The 12,034-nt window shown below is 43.8% G+C and overlaps 1 protein-coding gene across 3 annotated transcripts in view; it reads right to left on the reverse strand.

Annotated features, from left to right (window-relative positions):
• Window positions 1-12,034, reverse strand: part of LOC144020796 (nuclear pore membrane glycoprotein 210-like) — a 128,209-nt gene that overhangs the window by 115,092 nt on the left and 1,083 nt on the right. The gene's annotated exons all lie outside the window — the stretch shown is intronic.

Raw genomic sequence — 12,034 nt, forward strand, 5'->3', positions numbered from 1 at the left:
GACCAATCAGCTACCAGCGCATCCTCAGCCGCAGTCAACCAGGTGACTCTTGAGCCTTTCGCCCCTGAACCTCGCCAGTCACCGCCTTAAGCCCCCGAGTCTCGCCGGGCGCATCTCCAAGACCCTGAGCCACGCCAAGTCTCTGCATCAGGTCACGCCAAGTCTCTGCATCACGCCGACCAAGCCAAAGCCGACCAAGCCAAAGCCGACCAAGCCAAAGCCGACCAAGCCAAAGCCGTCCAAGCCAAGGCCGTCCAAGCCAAGGCCGTCCAAGCCAAGGCCGTCCAAGCCAAGGCCGTCCACGCCAAGGCCGTCCACGCCAAGCCTGCCACGCCTCGCCAAGTCTGCCAAGCCTGCCACGCCAAGTCTGCCACGCCTGCCACGCCTCGTCAAGTCTGCCAAGCCTGCCACGCCAAGTCTGCCACGCCTGCCAAGCCTGCCACGCCTCGCCAAGTCTGCCAAGCCTGCCACGCCAAGTCTGCCACGTCTGCCAAGCCAGCCACGCCTCGTCAAGTCTGCCAAGCCTGCCACGCCAAGTCTGCCACGTCTGCCACGCCTCACCAAGTCTGCCAGGTCTACCAAGTCAAAACTATCCACGGGATTCCCTTGGTACCTTCCGAACCTGATCCTGCGCTAAGAGAAGGTCTTCTGAACGGTCCGGACGGGACTCTCGTCTGGCGTCATGGACGCCCTCCTGAACTGCCTTTTTGTCTGGGACGGATGGGTGGGTCGTGTTCCCACCTCCGTGCCCCCTTCCACCCGCCCTTGTTTTTGGACTCTGTGTTGAAGGGCCGTCAAGAGCCGGCCATTGAGGGGGGGGGTACTGTCACGCCGCCACCAGAGTGGTGGTTCATGCTTTTGTTTTACAGTCATGTTCCTGTTTTATTTTGATAGTCCTGACTCTACTCTCACCCCAGGTCACTTACCCTTCCTGCAGCTCAATGATTACCGGTCCACGCCCATGATCAGCACCACCTGTTTCCAATCAACCCTGCAATAAAAGCCATCAGCCTTCTCCCTCAGTTTGCCGAAGTGTCACATCTCAGTGCATGGAAGCGTCCTCACAGCCCTCGTACCACAGTCCTTGTTTTATGCTTTGCCTTGCCTTGCCTTGCCTTGTCTTGCGCCTTTAGTTTGCCCTTGTTTTCCTCCCTGGTGGAGCGCCTTTTGTTGTCCCTGTTTTTGAGTGCCCTTTTTTGTATCTCCAGTTTGGAGCTCTTTTTGTTCAGCCTTTTTTCCCTCTTTGAGAGGCGTTTTGAGTTTCGTGCGATTAAAGTTGCAGCCTTGTTGGCCAACATTTATTCTGCGTCTGAGTCCTACCTCCTCTCGTCGTGTCAATCTTAGCTTGACAGCTGCTAACAAAGAGTCCACAACAAATAATCTTACTTAGGGTGAGGGTCCATACCTCAAGCGTGGAATAATGCTCTATTACTTAATGGAACGTTAAGCCTTAATATTTTATTTCAATGCTGTTCAAACACCAATAGATTGCAACCTGTTTGTTAAATGCAGTGGCTCACAGTTATAATCCTGTTGTTTCAGGTAAATAAATACATTTGACAAATCTTACAGTGTACATGTACAAGTTTATTGTTTAGTATTTTCTAAATTTGAGTAAAAAAAAAATATTCGACAATATTCGACTTCATCAGGATTAATTGGTATCGAATCAAATTGTGACCTATGAATCGTGACACAGATCGAATCACCAGGTACTTGGCCATTCACACCCCTCGTCAACATAACATAACATCACAGTGTTTCAAATTAATATAGAGCGGAATGTGTAAAAATAACAAAAAATAAGTCAGTTAGCATGTGAAACAAGTTTTATCTTTGCCTTGACAAGGTATATTGTCCCCTAGGTATTAGCGTGGCATGTTGTCACAGTTTCTAGTTAGCTGTTAAAAAACATAGTAACATAATCCAATCACCATATTATAAAAGTAATGAAACCTGGACAGTGACAGTGGCCCCCAACTATTTGCAGACGGATAGACACAGCTGGATGGATGGATGCATGGATGGATGGATGGTTGGATGGATGGATGGATGTTAGGGTTGGGCGGTAATACGGTAATAAGTTATCCCGTGGTGTCTAAAAATAGAAACGGTGTCACTTTAAATACCGACATTTAAAATGAATATATATACATATATACTGTATATATATATATATATATATATATATATATATATATATATATATATATATACATACATACACACATATATATATACATATATATATATATATATATATATATATATATATATACATATATATATATATATATATATATATACACACAGACACGGCGCTCCGCATACGCTTATCACGCACTGCGCGTAGGGCATCAACTGCCTAGGGGGCACCAAAAAACAAATCAAGCCTGTAAAAATAATCATATTAGTAATTATAATATCAGTGTTTAATATTTAAAATAAAAGCTTGTAAAGCATGTTAATAAATACAAAAAATAACGTAGCATTATTTACTCGACGAGCGGTATCGCCGGTCTACGTTGGTGCCCCCCCCCCCACCTAGTAGTTTGCTCCTATTAGGGAAAGGGGGAGGGGTGTGGGGTGCACTTTTGCTCCAACGGAGCAAACTACTGTACTAGGGAAAGGGGGAGGGGTGGGTGCACCTTTGCTCCAACGGAGCAAACTACTAGGGAAAGGGGGAGGGGGGCGGCTTGCTCTTTTGCTCCAACGAAGCAAACTACTAGGGAAAGGGGGAGGGTGGTGGGGTGCACTTTATGCTTCAATCGCAAATTTGGCAGAAGTTTATTCTTGGATATCTGGACATGTCATCACAATGGCATCAAGAATTGGGGGCGGAAAAGAGGAAAAGAAAAAACGAGATGATGCTCGCGCATCACTTGCAGGTATGACAATGACAATTTGTTTGTTTATTTTGTAACAGCCACGTTTACATGACCACAGTTAGCAAAAAAAACAAACAAACAAACAAACAAACAAACAAACAAATAAAAACACTCCAAACCACCACAGTGGAATGGTTGTGACCAGCACGTTCATTATGCTGAACCTGCTTGGCGCGGAGGAGCCGAACTTTTAACTGTTTCTGCGCCACATGCCTCCTCATGTCCAGACAGCGCTAGCGAACACTACCATCTCCGAGCCACGTGCTCTGGCGGAGGAAGCTGACCGTTTTTTCCTGGCCACCCAGCGTTACAACCACGAGGTCTTGGCCTCTGCACGCGCCTTCCCAGTCCCGGCGACCGCAACTGCACCTCATAAGGCACGCGCTGCCGTGGATGGCCGATCAGCCCCTGGCTTATGCTATTTTCACGCACGTTTTGGAACCAAGGCGAAGAGGTGCCGCGCCCTTTGCTCCTTTGTTGCGTCGGGAAACGGCAACGCCTCCACTCAGTTGCAGCTGTGAGTGGGGGCGCAGAGTGCCGGCTGCTGTTTGTCATGGACACCCTCTCCAGACTCAAATTCCTTTGTGAATCCGGCGCCCGCAGAAGCGTGTTGCCTGCCTCGGCTGAAGATGCTGCCGGGGGCACTCACGGCCCGCACCTGTCAGCGGCCAACGATGCACCTATCCGGACCTACGGCACTAAGACAGTGGATGTATGTTTTGGAGAGCGCCGGTTCACGTGGGACTTTGTCACTGCGGACATTTCTTTTCCCCTTCTTGGCGCGGACTTTTTGTGGGCCCACAGTCTACTGGTGGATGTTAAAAATGGCCGCCTGTTGGACGCTTTGACGTTTTCCACTGTTGCTTGTGGGTGTGATGTGGAAACATTTGAGGGCCTCGCCAGCCCGCTCTCAGATGACGACGTGTTCACGCGGCTTCTTGGAGAATTCCCCAGCCTGACCACGCCTACATTTGCAGCCACTTCTACCAAGCATGGGATCGAGCACCACATCGAGACCGTGGGCCCGCCGGTTCACGCTAAGGCCCGACGCCTCAACCCTGATAGATTGGCCACAGCTAAGTCCGAATTCGCCAACATGGAACGCCTTGGCATAATTCGTCGTTCGGACAGCCCGTGGGCCTCGCCTCTCCACATGGTTCCGAAGTCGGACGGCGGCTGGCGACCGTGTGGAGACTATCGCCGCCTCAATGATGCCACGACGCACGATCGCTATCCGGTCCCGCACATACAGGACTTCTCTGGCCACCTGGCAGGTGCGAAGGTGTTTTCCAAGGTGGACTTGGTACGGGGCTATCACCAAGTTCCGGAACACCCCGCCGATGTGCCTAAGACTGCTGTGATAACACCTTTCGGACTGTTCGAGTTTCTCAGGATGCCATTCGGCCTTAAAAACGCAGCCCAGTCTTTTCAGCGGCTCATGGACTCTGTTCTCTGGGACATGCCGTTCCTCTTCGTCTACTTGGATGACATCCTAGTGGCCAGCTCCTCCATCGGAGAACACCTTTCACACCTCCGGCAGCTTTTCTCCAAGCTCAGCCAGGCTGGACTGATTATTAACCGAGCTAAATGTGTCTTTGGTGTGCCCTCCATCCAATTCCTCGGCCACCTCATCAACGAGGACGGCGCCACCCCGCTCCCGGCAAAAGTGGAAGCTGTTGCCGCTTTTCCTCGACCCCGGACGGCCCAGGGTCTCCGGGAGTTCCTTGGGATGGTGACTTTTTACCACAGGTTCATCCGCCACGATGCCCATTTGATGCACCCGCTTTACGACGCACTTAAGGGTGTGGCTCCTAACCGTGCGGTCGACTGGACCGATGGGAGAGTCAAGGCTTTTGAAGAGACGAAAGCTGCGCTGTCCCGTGCGGCCGTGTTGGCCCACCCGCGCCCGGATGCCCCGATCGCCCTCACTACTGACGCATCTGATTTTGCTGTCGGGGTCGTTTTGGAGCAGCGCGTCGAAGGTGCGTGGCAGCCGCTCGCCTTTTTCAGCCGCCGGTTGGTCCCTCGGGAGCGCAAGTACAGCACGTTCGACAGGGAGCTCCTTGCTGTCTGGCTGGCGATCCGCCACTTCCGCTTCATCCTGGAGGGCCGTGAGTTCACGGTCTTCGTCGATCACAAGCCCCTCACCTTCTCCATGTCGAAGTTATGATAGCGATATATCGATGTTTTAAACCCAGCCCACTTACAAGTTATTTTGTTTAATAAAGCAAAACTGACAAATACTCAGATATTGTTCATTTCTACCAGGGGGGGGGGGGGGGGGGTGATGGGGTGTGGGGACGGAGGGTTGGGGGAGGGGCACCACAAAACATTTATGCTTAGGGCACCAAAATGGCTAGCGCGGCCCTGTATATATATATATATATATATATATATATATATATATATATATATATATATATATATATATATATATTAGGGGTGTCACGATTCGCCAACTCCACGATTCGATTTAAATTTCAATTTTGGGGTCACGATTCGATTTTTTTTCGATTTTTTTTTTTTTTTTTTGCGCTCCCCCACTTTATAACACAGAGGCATATGCTTCTGTAGGCTAAGGCTAGTCTATGATCATTGGTTCTATTCATTGTACAGTAAATCTTATTTCAAAAGATCGGCTACATATAGCAATTTCCATTATTTTTGTGTAAATTTAAGTAATATATGATAATTGACCTGCGATTGGCTGGCAACCAGTCCAGGGTGTCCCCCGCCTACTGCCCAGAGCCAGCTGAGATAGGCGCCAGCACCCCCCGCGACCCTTGTGAGGAAGAAGCGGTCAAGAAAATGGATGGATGGATGATAATTGACATTAGGCAGGAATGATCAAAGATTCAAAGAATTTATTTACAATATAAAGTTAACCGTCTTGTTCTTACTGAAGTGTAAAATAAAAAATTTAAAAACAAAAACAAAAAGTCACAGTGGGTGCCTGCCATCTATTGACTGTTTTTGGTTACAACAGTGTGCTGTGCATTACTCTTAAAATAATGTGCAATGTGCAACAACAACAAAAAATATATTGTATCCAAAGTCATGGAACAAATACAGCCTGAACAAACTATATCACAACAGTTACAGTTGCTGGGCATACTGTAGCGTGGTTCAAGTACACTAATTAAATGTTTGAATCCAGCGTTTTCCACCCCCGAATAAGGCTGCAGGTCTGCTGCTATAAATAGACCTATGGCGTTAGTTATAGCTTTTGCGCGAGCTGAAGTGTGTGGAAGTTTCACTGTAAATGAGGATGAAATAGTTGGTTGGACCGTTGTTTTCCCACTTCTAGTTGAATTTGATAAATCTAAATCTTTGTGATGCCTGCGTAAATGTCCCGTCATGTTTGTCGTGTTTCCCGTGGCCGGGTACAGTACGCGCACATAGCATATCTTGCAAACTGTGGTCTTTTTAGGCTTGAGTTATGTCGACAACGTGAACGTTGTCGACATAACTCAACGGGAACGCAAAATGTTTCCAAACTGGTGACGAGAGAAGCGGGAGCGGCTTGAAGCACCATTGCTGTTTCTCTGTCCGCGCTTGCCATGACTGCAGGAGAAGTCAGCTAACAAGTGCCGTTAGCTAGTAGCTGAATGGCTGCGTCTCATTTGCTTTCCTGGGAGGTGGCGGCGGGCGGGGGTTTGCAGGGGCGGCAGGTGGCGGGGGGGGGGGGGGGGGGGACCTAGGGGGGGACATTGAATCGTGTGTCCTCTCTTCTATTTCGATGCTCGAAATCGTGACGTAATTTCGATCGATTTCGAGAAAAAAACGAAATCGTGACACCCTTAATATATATATATATATATATATATATATATATATATATATATATATATATATATATATATATATATATATATATATATATATATATATATATATATATATATACACATATATATATATATATATATATGTTTGTTTGTTTTTTGAGAGAGAGAGAGAGAGAGAGAGAGAGAAAGAGAGAGACAAAATATAAATGTGTACTTGTTTTCAATAATATAACTATTTACGTATACCTATTTTAAAAACTAATAGCAATATTTAATCATGTGACAGTCATGTGACAGCCTATAAACCAGAACAACTAGAAACAAGATGGCTAGCCGAGCAGCTCCCGCAACTACATCCATCCATCCATCCATTTTCTTGACCGCTTATTCCTCACAAGGGTCGCGGGAGGTGCTGGGGCTTATCTCAGCTGGCTCTGGGCAGTAGGCGGGAGACACCCTGGACCGGTTGGCAGCCAATCGCAGGGCTAAATGGAAATGTAATCAGTGAATTTTGACATCACATGTAAGGCATTTTTGTTTTGGACACATTTTTTGCTTATGTTAATGTCAGTCACATTTTGCTGTATCTCAGTCAAATGGCACGACAGAGGGACACGTTTGTAAGTACACAGCATACAAAGACAATTTTGTCAAGAAATGTACATCTGTCTTCAGAAGCCTTGATTTTTTTGTATTATGTTCTTTAAACACTCAATTCTGTTCTTGTTTTAATGCAATTATTTATTGATTAGCTAGCTCCAGTTTCGCTGTGAACGTTGGTTTTTCTTCAACAGTCGGTTTCTCGGATACTTGTGCATCGGATTCACCTTCCAAGTGTGCAGCAAGTTCAAGCAGATTCAGTGCAGACTCTGTCATCTTAGTAGCTTCCTTTCTTTTTTGCAGTTCAAAGAGACCAAGTGCAGCCTGTCTTCTTGGTAGCTTCCTTACTCTTTTGCAGTCTCGCGTGGCGTGGAGCTGATTTCGTGGGTGACTTTCTCCCATCATAGCCAAGGAGTTTGGTTGGGAGCCCAGTCTGGATGTGACTCATCATAAGGACGTGGTTTTCCTGAAATTAAATTGAGTATTCATCACAATGTATTTATAAACTCTAAACAATAAATCCGATCAAATATATACTCATTTCAGATTCTAATGGATAGGTGGTGCCATTGAAACATTCTCCAGTTGTCAAGTGCTGTATTATGGAGGAATTCAAATGTTTTCCCATCAAAATAAAAATGTAATCACCAATCAGATGTGATATTTCTCCTTTCTAAGCATTACTGTCACACATTAAGGGGATGCTGACGTTTTTAATTTATTTATTACACTTTTCTGTTAGACCAGTAGACAACAAAATAGCGCTGTGAAATAAATTCCTCATCCTCGAACATTTTTTTATAAAATTTTACTGATAATTTATTATACTGACACATAAAGTACCATATTGACTCTATAATTTGATTAACAATTATCAATATAAGGTTCTCAGATTACATACATGGCTTCATTCTACAGTACGGCACTGATCACTCGATCCACTTTCCGGTAACACACACAAACACATTAATTTAATGGAAATCGTGTCTTTAGTTATCATCTTTCTACAAAAAAAAAAAAAACAACTATAAAAACTCACCTGAAATGAAATGATCCGAATGAACACGTCGGGGTTCATACGACCGCACCTTCGATCTGTTCGCAGCAATCCATGTTCTCCTTCGTCGTTCATTTTTCTGTTCTGCTGCTTTCACCTGTCCATAAATTACCTTAGGAATGTGATAAAAAAAAAACACTTTTTATCTCTTCTACCCCGGCTGTAGCAGTTAATAATAGCACACGTCGAAGGCATTATCACTCGATGAATTGTCAACAAGTGAGAGAGTATACCGCGGAGCTAACACGTAGAGCCGTACGTAACACGGAGCCTTCCAAAATGTCTGCCGGCAATGCATTGTGGGATATGCAGAAAAGGGCAAACCCCTCTATAGGCACAAAGGCGAATACACAATAATTAATGCAGATTTACATACACAAACGAGCTGAACGAGCTCAATGACTTTACGAGTGTCTCAATTAACAAAAGTCCCCACGAGGGACACGAACGAGGCGAGCTGCACTTTTGAGTTCCAGCCGGCCAGGGGAACTGCAACGCAGCGCTTTTATACGGAGCAGTCCGGCCAGGTGTAAGGCGGTGACTGGCAGAGAGGTCCACTGGCACAGCCGTCCAATCAAAGTGTCGCGCTGGCACACATAAGGGAGCGGAAGACTCCAGCCAACCGCAGAGCGGGGGGGGGGCAATCGGGGACGGGCGAATTTTTCGGCTGCGTGACGTCACTCCCGCAGCAAATTGACAGCACGCATGGATTTTTTTCTCACTCACTCACTCACTCACTCATGCACTCACTCACTCACAGAAGCTGTAAACATTTTAAATGGCACCCACTCACTCACTCACTCACTCACTCAGAGAAGCTGTGAGTGAGTGAGTGAGTGAGTGAGTGAGTGAGTGAGTGAGTGAGTGAGTGAGTGAGTGAGTGAGTGAGTGAGTGAGTGAGTGAGAAAAAAATCCATGCGTGCTGTCAATTTGCCGCGGGAGGGACGTCACGCAGCCGGAAAAATTCGCCCGGCACCGTTTGCGACACGCCACCCCCCACTCTGCGATTGGCTGGAGGAGTGTAAACACTGTCTTTCCACAGAAATGTCCCGCTGTTTACAAAACAAACACAAAATGGCAAAATACAGGCTGGGGGGGTGGGGGTTTAGGACAAAATCACCACCAGACATGAAGAGAAGCCCAGAGCTATAAATTGAGAAGTAGTTTGTTTGTTTAAATCCTGTATTTTAAAAAAAGTGCCTTTTCCTGAGTGAAAACGGCAGACCGGGCCTTTAAGCTATGATGTGTCAACTACAGAGGACATTTTTTAAAACTTAAATGCTAGGCTCAAATATAGGTAAAATAATTCAAACAATACCTTAATGTGTTCTTAAGAGTCTTATAGAAAACATGTTAACAACATTTAAAGCCTAAATTTGTTCAATAAAAAATGTTATACGCTTACTTTTCCTCTTCCCTAAAAAGTGCTTGCACTGAGGGAAGCCATTTTCTTTAATGATACAATCAAAGGTAGCAAAGCCCCACCCCTACACATTTGGTAGCATTGGAAAGCTTTGAATGTCCTCTATAGAGCACAAAAGGAGTTAATTCAATCGTATGCACACTGTAAAATCCCCCTCCGTATAATCAAAAAAAAAATGATGTCCAGATATCACATCTAAAATATTTGACTTCACAGAAACTACATTGAGTGACTTCGTATGACCTGATTATTTCACAATAATTCTTCACTTGAACCAACCTTAGGTTGTTGTTTTTTGTCTTGATCCAAAATATTTTCTTAACATTTTAGGTACTGAACCAAATTAGTAAATTTAGTTTTAACTGAATTAACATATTTAATTTGACATCCCACATTTTATAATGAACCACTGATTGTCGGTGAGCAGCAGCAGGTACTCAGGTACCATTTGGTGATCCTCCTATTCCAACCTGTAACTCTGTATGACTAAGGCAGGGATTGAACCCACAATCTTCCAGTCACAGGGTGGACACTATACCACTAGTCCACATATATTAAAAAGAAAGATATATATATTAAAAAGAAAGATATATATATATATATATATATATATATATATATATATATATATATATATATATATATATATATATATATATATATATATATATATATATATATACATATATATATATACACATATTATATATACATATTAGGGGTGTGAATTGCCTAGTACCTGACGATTCGATCCGTATCACGATTCATAGGTCACGATTCGATTCGATACCGATTAATGCCGGTATGAATTTACAAGTCGATTGTTGCGACTTTTTACTCAAATTTAGAAAATACCATTCAGTAAACTTGTACATGCACACTGTAAGATTTGTATGAAAATTAAATTATTTATTGATCTGAAACTTCAGTCAGTGAGCCACTGTATTTAACAAACGGGTTGTAACCTTTTTCATGTTTGAACAGCATTGAAACAAAATATTAAGGCTTAATGTTCCATTAATGTAACATTCTTCCATGCTGAAAGGTGTGAAAGTTCGACACTTTGTTGAATATTTTTCCATCAAAAAAGGATGTTAAAAAATCGATTCGGCTGCCTACTGAATCGATTCGAGAATTGCGTGCTGTAGTATCGCGATATATTGCCAAATCGATTTTTAACACCCCTAATATATATAGATAGATAGATGGATAGATAGATAGATAGATAGATAGATAGATAGATAGATGAGAATATATTGCCCATCTCAAAGCTACAAAGACACTTGGCCAACAGAGTACACTCAAACTATATATATATATATATATATATATATATATATATATATATATATATATATATATATATATATATATATATATATATATATATATATATATATATATATATATATTATATCTTAAAATATGCAACATATGAATTAGAGATTGTCACACAGCGATGAGGTTGTGTCTAGGGTTTTTTCTTTCTTGTCATTTCCTGTTTTATTTTGAAGATCCTGACTCTCCTCTCGTTTCAGGTCACTTGCCCTTCCTCATGTGGTGTCAGTGTCAACCCTGATTCCTGATTGTGTCCACTTGTTTCCCATTACCCTCATGTGTTAAATAGTCTGCGTCTCCCCTGTCTTGTGCCAAAGTGTTTCGTCTTGATCACCAAAGCCCAGCCACAGCCTTGAGCCACAGTCTTGCTATTGTTTGCCTCGTGTGAGAAACTTTTTTTGTATTTGTCATAGCCACAGTTTAGTCTTTAGTTTAGGAGTGCCTTTGGTTCTTTTGTTGTAGTTTAGATATCCTCCCTTTTGGAGCGCCCTTAGTTTGTCTTTTCATAGCCCTTGTTTTTGTTTTCCCCTCAGAGTGAGGTGGTTTTTGTTTAATAAACATCTGCCTTGGTGGCCTAAAATCTCTGCACCTGAGTCCTCGATTTGCAATACCCTGACAGAGATGAGGTGAGGATGGAGAGAGAAGAAGATGGAGAAGGCAGAATATCACATTTGTAATATGGTCAGTCTTTCAAAAGATGTCAGATGACAACAACAAAACAGTCTAACAAGCAAATGAGCCCGGGCAAACACACTTGGTAACAGGCAAACACAATCTAAAGCTGTAATTAATCAATACATCAAAGACTGCTTTCTGAAAGCAGTGTTGAACTTCAAACTATCAAATTCTAAACACTCACTCAAAGCCCAACAACAGCCTTTAATGGCTACAGATACAGTACAATTCCAGTTGTTTTAAAAGTGCATTCACACACACATAG

Source organism: Festucalex cinctus, chromosome 6 (assembly GCF_051991245.1).
Source record: "Festucalex cinctus isolate MCC-2025b chromosome 6, RoL_Fcin_1.0, whole genome shotgun sequence".
Classification (NCBI taxonomy): Eukaryota; Metazoa; Chordata; class Actinopteri; order Syngnathiformes; family Syngnathidae; genus Festucalex; species Festucalex cinctus.